Genomic DNA, 6,934 nt, shown 5'->3' on the forward strand with positions numbered 1-6,934 from the left:
AAGCAATGGTGTCACAGCAGTTCGGTACATTGATCAAGTCTTGTGACCACACGCCATACCTCATTTGGCACGTCGCCGCAACCACGAGTTTCATCATGATAACTTCCGTGCCCACACTGCCAGGGCAACAAGAGACTTTCTCCAGCAGAATGGCAGCAGAACCATGCAGTGGCCTGCCCTCAGTCCCGATTTAAATCCAAGTGAGCACCTGTGGGACGAGATTCAAAGACGGCTGAATGACGTCCGACCAAGGCCGACAACTGCAGCTGAACTGCGTCAGGCGTTCCTCAGAGTGTGGGCTCAAGTGCCTTTGTCCTTCATCAACCGCCTCATCCATTCCATGTATCGACGTTGCACGGCAGTCATCAATGCACATAGCGGACACACGAGATCCTGACTAGTGATGCCATTTTCTCAGAGACTAGTATTGTGTTTCACTTAAAGAACATTTGTCACTTTAATTTCAACCTTGATGATCAGTTTTGCCAAGTTTCATCTTTTCAATATGTCTCAAAGTATCTTTACAGTGTTTAGACAAATAAGGTTTCTCATATATCTATCAATGGTGACGTTTCTTTTGCGGTTCAGTATATATATGTATGCTCAAGGACCACCGTTGGTGGGTTTCCGAGTAGTAAACTGAATGGAATTGAAATCTAACGAATTATAGGTGTAGGGTCCAGGTATCATAATAGAGAGATGGTACTCTGGAGAACCGAGGATGGGGTGCAGGATACAGTATTAAATATTTAGGATTCCAAATAAATGTGCCACATGTTTGATGCTTAAAGTTGAATGTAACACGTGTTTCAGGGTTGAATATGACACATGTTTCATTGTTGAATGTGACACGTGTTTCATGGTTGAATGTAACACGTGTTTCATGGTTGAATGTGACGCGTGTTTGCTGGTTGAATGTGACACGTGTTTCAGGGTTGAATGTAATAAGTGTTTTAGGGTTGAATGTGACACCTGTTTCATGGTTGAAAGTGACACGTGTATCATGGTTGAATGTAACACGTGTTTCATGGTTGCCTGTAACAAGTGTTTCATGGTTAACTTTAACACGTGTTTTAGGGTTGAATGTAACATGTGTTTCAGGGTTAAATGTAACACGTGTTTCAGGGTTGAATGTAACACATGTTTCATGGGTGAATGTGACAGTTGCTTGGTCTCTGGGCAAAATTCTTATCCGCGAATATCAATTACACTTATGGAGAATTAAGAGCGCGATCAATTAATACTCAATTGTGTGTTGTTCTTTTAATATGTTCATGTTCAACTAAGTCTCTTTGGCTGATCCTTAGAAATCCAATTGGTTGTAGCATAAACTTCGACTTCCTTGGCGACTTGTTGATACGTCAGGGTAAACAAGTCATTCCTGTCAAGGCCTGTGCTCAGTTGGTGTTTAAGGTCCAGTATGTTTGTGTGAGTCTCTAAATGATAGATAACTCCATGCCAGTAAGTATTGCGGCCTCTCTCATGGTTGGAATATGTGAACGTGTACAATATATTTTTTTCTGTTATTGTTGTGTGTTGCCATGGTGATGTCTGTACAACGACCTACTCGGTTTATGGCTGCTTTTTTTATTGAAAGTGCCTTTGAAAATATATCTTCCATGGTTTGCCTCTGCTTTGTGACAAGAGTATTTCAATATCCTCGACCACTGTCGAGTCCGTGTTCAGCCCGAGGTGCTGTTGGAGTAGATAAATCACTTGTTTCTGAGATATGTTAAGCTTTTCTAAATGACGTCTGCTTGTAATATAACATTCATTAGTCATAGTTTGTTCATAGCTTATTGTTTTTCAGTAAAGCTAAAGTAGGTTTATTTCCATATACGCGTAGAAATATAAACCTGCATCTAATGCCTTGTTCAACTAGCAAAGCTTGTGAATGTTTGGACGTATGTTTGTCCCACTTAACCTACGTGTGTTATTATTGTGATGACATCTCCGCGTTGTCGTGGAAACATCTTAACACGTATAACGTTTATTGGATTTTATACATTGTTTATTTTTTCATTGTCGAATTCAAGCAGGAAAAAATGCCTGCCCCTGCATGTTTTGAGAAAGGGGATTAACTTAACGAACATAGTGCAGCGGTACGGGTGTCAGTCGGGTCCATCATCACTAGTTGAAGTTCGATCCCCATGACTCCCCCGCCCCTACCAACCACACCCAACTCTACCCAATCCTCCTTCGCTATGGTTAGGTCGATTGCACGGAATATTTCAACAATATGTGTCTATATATCGTCATTTTGTATAAAATCACATTTGAGCTGTGTTTAAAAGTTGCATCATAAAAGTCGGTAGATGCATAATTTCTTACTATGTAGTTTAGATGTGTCTTCATGTGTGTTTGAACTACATATAGCGATTTTTGTTCAAATCATTCTTCATACGAGACTTGTTTGTCTGTGTAGAGTCCACCTGGTATAGGAGGATGTGAGCTTGGTCAGATGTAGCCGATGTGAGCTGGGTCAGATGTAGCAGGTGTAAGCTGGGTCAGATGTAGCAGGTGTAAGCTGGGTCAGATGTAGCAGGTGTAAGATGGGTCAGATGTAGCCGGTGTAAGCTGGGTCAGATGTAGCAGGTGTAAACTGAGTAAGGTGTAGCCGGTGTAAGCTGGGTGTGATGTAGCAGGTGTGAGCTGGGTGAGATGTAGCAGGTGTGAGCTGGATGAGATGTAGCCGGTTTAAGCTGGGTGAGATGTAGCAGGTGTAAGCTGGGTCAGATGTAGCAGGTGTAAGCTTGGTCAGATGTAGCCGGTGTGAGCTGGGTCAGATGTAGCCGATGTGAGCTGGGTGAGATGTAGCAGGTGTAAGCTGGGTCAGATGTAGCAGGTGTAAGCTGGGTCAGATGTAGCCGGTGTGAGCTGGGTCAGATGTAGCAGGTGTGAGCTGGGTCAGATGTAGCCGGTGTAAGCTGGGTCAGATGTAGCAGGTGTGAGCTGGGTCAGATGTAGCAGGTGTGAGCTGGGTCAGATGTAGCAGGTGTGAGCTGGGTCAGATGTAGCAGGTGTAAGCTGGGTCAGATGTAGCAGGTGTGAGCTGGGTCAGATGTAGCAGGTGTAAGCTGGGTGAGATGTAGCCGGTGTAAGCTGGGTCAGATGTAGCAGGTGTAAGCTGGGTCAGATGTAGCAGGTGTAAGCTGGGCCAGATGTAGCAGGTGTAAGCTGGGTCAGATGTAGCAGGTGTGAGCTGGGTCAGATGTAGCAGGTGTGAGCTGGGTCAGATGTAGCAGGTGTAAGCTGGGTCAGATGTAGCAGGTGTGAGCTGGGTCAGATGTAGCAGGTGTAAGCTGGGTGAGATGTAGCCGGTGTAAGCTGGGTCAGATGTAGCAGGTGTAAGCTGGGTCAGATGTAGCAGGTGTAAGCTGGGTCAGATGTAGCAGGTGTAAGCTGGGTCAGATGTAGCAGGTGTAAGCTGGGTCAGATGTAGCCGGTGTAAGCTGGGTCAGATGTAGCCGGTGTAAGCTGAGTGAGATGTAGCAGGTGTGAAGGGAGGGGGAACTACAAGGGTACCTCCTAACATTTTCACTAATTAGATGATACAGACAGAAGAACGTGTCGTGGGTTGCGTGTACTGTTGACACAGACTGTGTGTATTTGTTACATGTAGCTGGATTACGGCTTTAGTATGTTTATCATCTTCCCGAGGCCAGTGTGTCTACTAAGCCAATAGCAAAGTCTAGCTTCTACCCTTACCACATCAAACCCATTTGTGGCACCACCTCGCGTAGATCACGAGTTGTGCCCCTTGTAATGAAAACGCGATATCCAATCAGATAGCTGCTTTTATCTCGTACAGCTTCACAAAGATGGCGACTACCATAGTCGACGACCTCGTCGATCAGATAACGAAAACATTCGCAATTTCACCCCTGACAGACAAACAATGGCAATCGTCGAGGGTCTCAAAAGAAATGTGTGTGTCAAAAGGGACAGGCAGCTGTAAATTACTTTCCTACGAATGTGTACGAGTCGTGTTTAATGACTGTTCTCATTATCGTACCGCTTACAAGCACAGAACTTGGGCGAATCGATTTATAACTTGGAAAAACTTAGAAAATATTTGGCTCCGCTTAATTGTTGCGACAAGTTATATTGTAGCGGCCATGTTTTCGGAACCCGGATGTTGATTTTATGAAATGTTCTCTGATTGAACTATCGATATGTGGTACATTCCAATCATATTTAGCACAGGGAAGTGGCAAGGGTGGAAACTAGAATTTAATAATAGGCTAGTGGACGCTCTTGCCCCGGGAAGATGCATATTTATTGATCATGTTTGTTTTGGAAATGAAAATTGAATCTATATAGATGTGTGTGCTTGTGATTTGTGATCAGCTGTGATCTACAGTCAGGTTGTGACCACGTTGCCTACTCTGCCGCCTTGTGCCACCTACCGCGACAGCCTCCTCCGCTGCAAGAAGACGCTGAGTGGGAACACAACCACACCTTACTCTGGTGATGGAACCCCGCGGTCAGTCACGGACCGGAGCTCTGTTTGTCTTCAAGAACCAATTCAAGCCTTGTTACAATATTCCACAACCTTAATTATTCTACGTTCGACGTTTACCACATATGTGCCATACACAAACCCAGGCATGCGTGATGGTATGTAACATGAATGGCATGTTAAAGGAATGCTATGTCCACAGATGCCATCCAAGACTCACACAATACTCCCGTTCTCTCCTAAACCATTGTGGCATCGACATGTTATATACCTGCTTCATCATAGCCTCTCGTCACCCCTCACCCTAAACAAGCCCTCCTCACCTCCTCCCCCCTCCCCCCTAAACAAGCCCTCACACACACACCCTCACCCTAAACAAGCCCCCCCCCCCCCCCCCTTAACAAGCCCTCCTCACCCCCTCACCCTGTACTGTAGTGTGTCTGGTAACGTCTTCATCTGTTACTGTAGCTTCAACGTGTCTGGTAACGTCTTCATCTGTTACTGTAGCTTTAACGTGTCTGGTAACGTCTTCATCTGTAAATGTAGCATCAACGTGTCTAATAACGTCTTCATCATTGTTGGCTATTGTTCTCTCCTACTGTATTACCGTGTGTTATATTTGACTCAGTGTGTACCTCAGCCGTGGTTTGTCGTGGGTACTCGGAAATCAGTTGTTTTTGTGGAACAGGTTTAATGGGCGATGTTTCTATGTTGAATATGTATGTACATTGTATATTTTCAAACGTTTATTATCCCAAACAAAATAAATCGTGAATAAAACGTTGCTCATCCTTTATGTGTTGACTCATATGTGCTTCGTGTCATCCAATGCTAATGTAGAGACGACGGCACGTGTTTCACACCCCTGCTGGTAGGTAACGGTCTCGTAGAAACTCGACTAATCCGTTTTCGTCTCCATACCGCGTGCGCGCACGTGTGTGTGTGTGTAAGAGAGAGAGAGTGTGTGCGTGCGTGCGTGCTTGCGTGCGTGTTCTTTGGTTGAATCGCAATGTTTCCAACATGTTCGCACGTGCTGTGTGCCAAAGATTTTCGACTTCCTATGTATGGAGGAGCTGCATAAAGCAACTTCTAAAACTTAAATCTGACTGTACGTCACAGTCACACTGGCCACACAGAACATGCACAATACCATGAATATAAATAGTATCATTAACAATGATTGTAAGTATGTCCAACACACACACGCACACACACACGCACACATGCATGCATGCATGCATATCCACAAATACACAGACACACACACAGACACAGACACACATACACACACATATATACAGTATATATACACACATATATACAAAAACATACATATACACAGACCAACACATACACATACATACAGACACACACACAGGCGAACACACATACTCAGACATATGTATACACACACATATACATACATATATATACATACATAAATATATATATATACATACATATATACACTCGCACATACATGCACACACACACACACACACACACATGGCGATTTGCTAGTGAAATGAGAAAATTACAGTTTGTTACCAAACATTTTAAAGAGAAAAACAAACTCCGTAAATTATCTTGCCTTGCCTTGCCTTGCCTTGCCTTGCCTTGCCTCGCCTCGCCTCGCCTCGCCTCGCCGTGCCGTGCCGTGCCGTGCCGTGCCGTGCCTTGCCTTGCATTGCATTGCCTTGCTTGTGTTCACGGTGGCACTGCTGCAGGAGACACTGCTGCAAGAGAGATGATCGTGTTCACGGTGTCGCTGCTGCAGGAGAGATGATGGTGTTCACGATGTCACTGCTGCAGGAGAGATGATCGTGTTCACGGTGTCGCTGCTGCAGGAGAGATGATGGTGTTCACGGTGTCACTGCTGCAGGAGAGATGATGGTGTTCACGGTGTCGCTGCTGCAGGAGAGATGATCGTGTTCACGGTGTTGCTGCTGCAGGAGAGATGATGGTGTTCACGGTGTCACTGCTGCAGGAGAGATGATCGTGTTCACGGTGTCGCTGCTGCAGGAGAGATGATGGTGTTCACGATGTCACTGCTGCAGGAGAGATGATCGTGGCCAAACATTGTATGAACGTCGGAACTTACAATTGTTTTTACCTCAATGGATGTAGGCCCAGATCTACACACAATTTTATTTAGTATGTGTCACCAGAGACCATACTATTATATGGCCTCGGGTGTGACTTCATGTTTACACTGGCATCAATACAACAACCAGCTGTATCGCGAAATAAATTAGTTCCTCAACTCGTGTACTCAGTGACACAACACATGTATTCAGTGACACAACACATGTATTCAGTGACACAACACATGTATTCAGTGACACAACACATGTATTCAGTGACACAACACATGTATTCAGTGACACAACACATGTATTCAGTGACACAACGCATGTATTCAGTGACACAACACATGTATTCAGTGACACAACACATGTATTCAGTGACACA

This window comes from Haliotis cracherodii, unplaced genomic scaffold, assembly GCF_022045235.1.
Source record: "Haliotis cracherodii isolate W230 unplaced genomic scaffold, xgHalCrac1.p SCAF_10, whole genome shotgun sequence".
Classification (NCBI taxonomy): Eukaryota; Metazoa; Mollusca; class Gastropoda; order Lepetellida; family Haliotidae; genus Haliotis; species Haliotis cracherodii.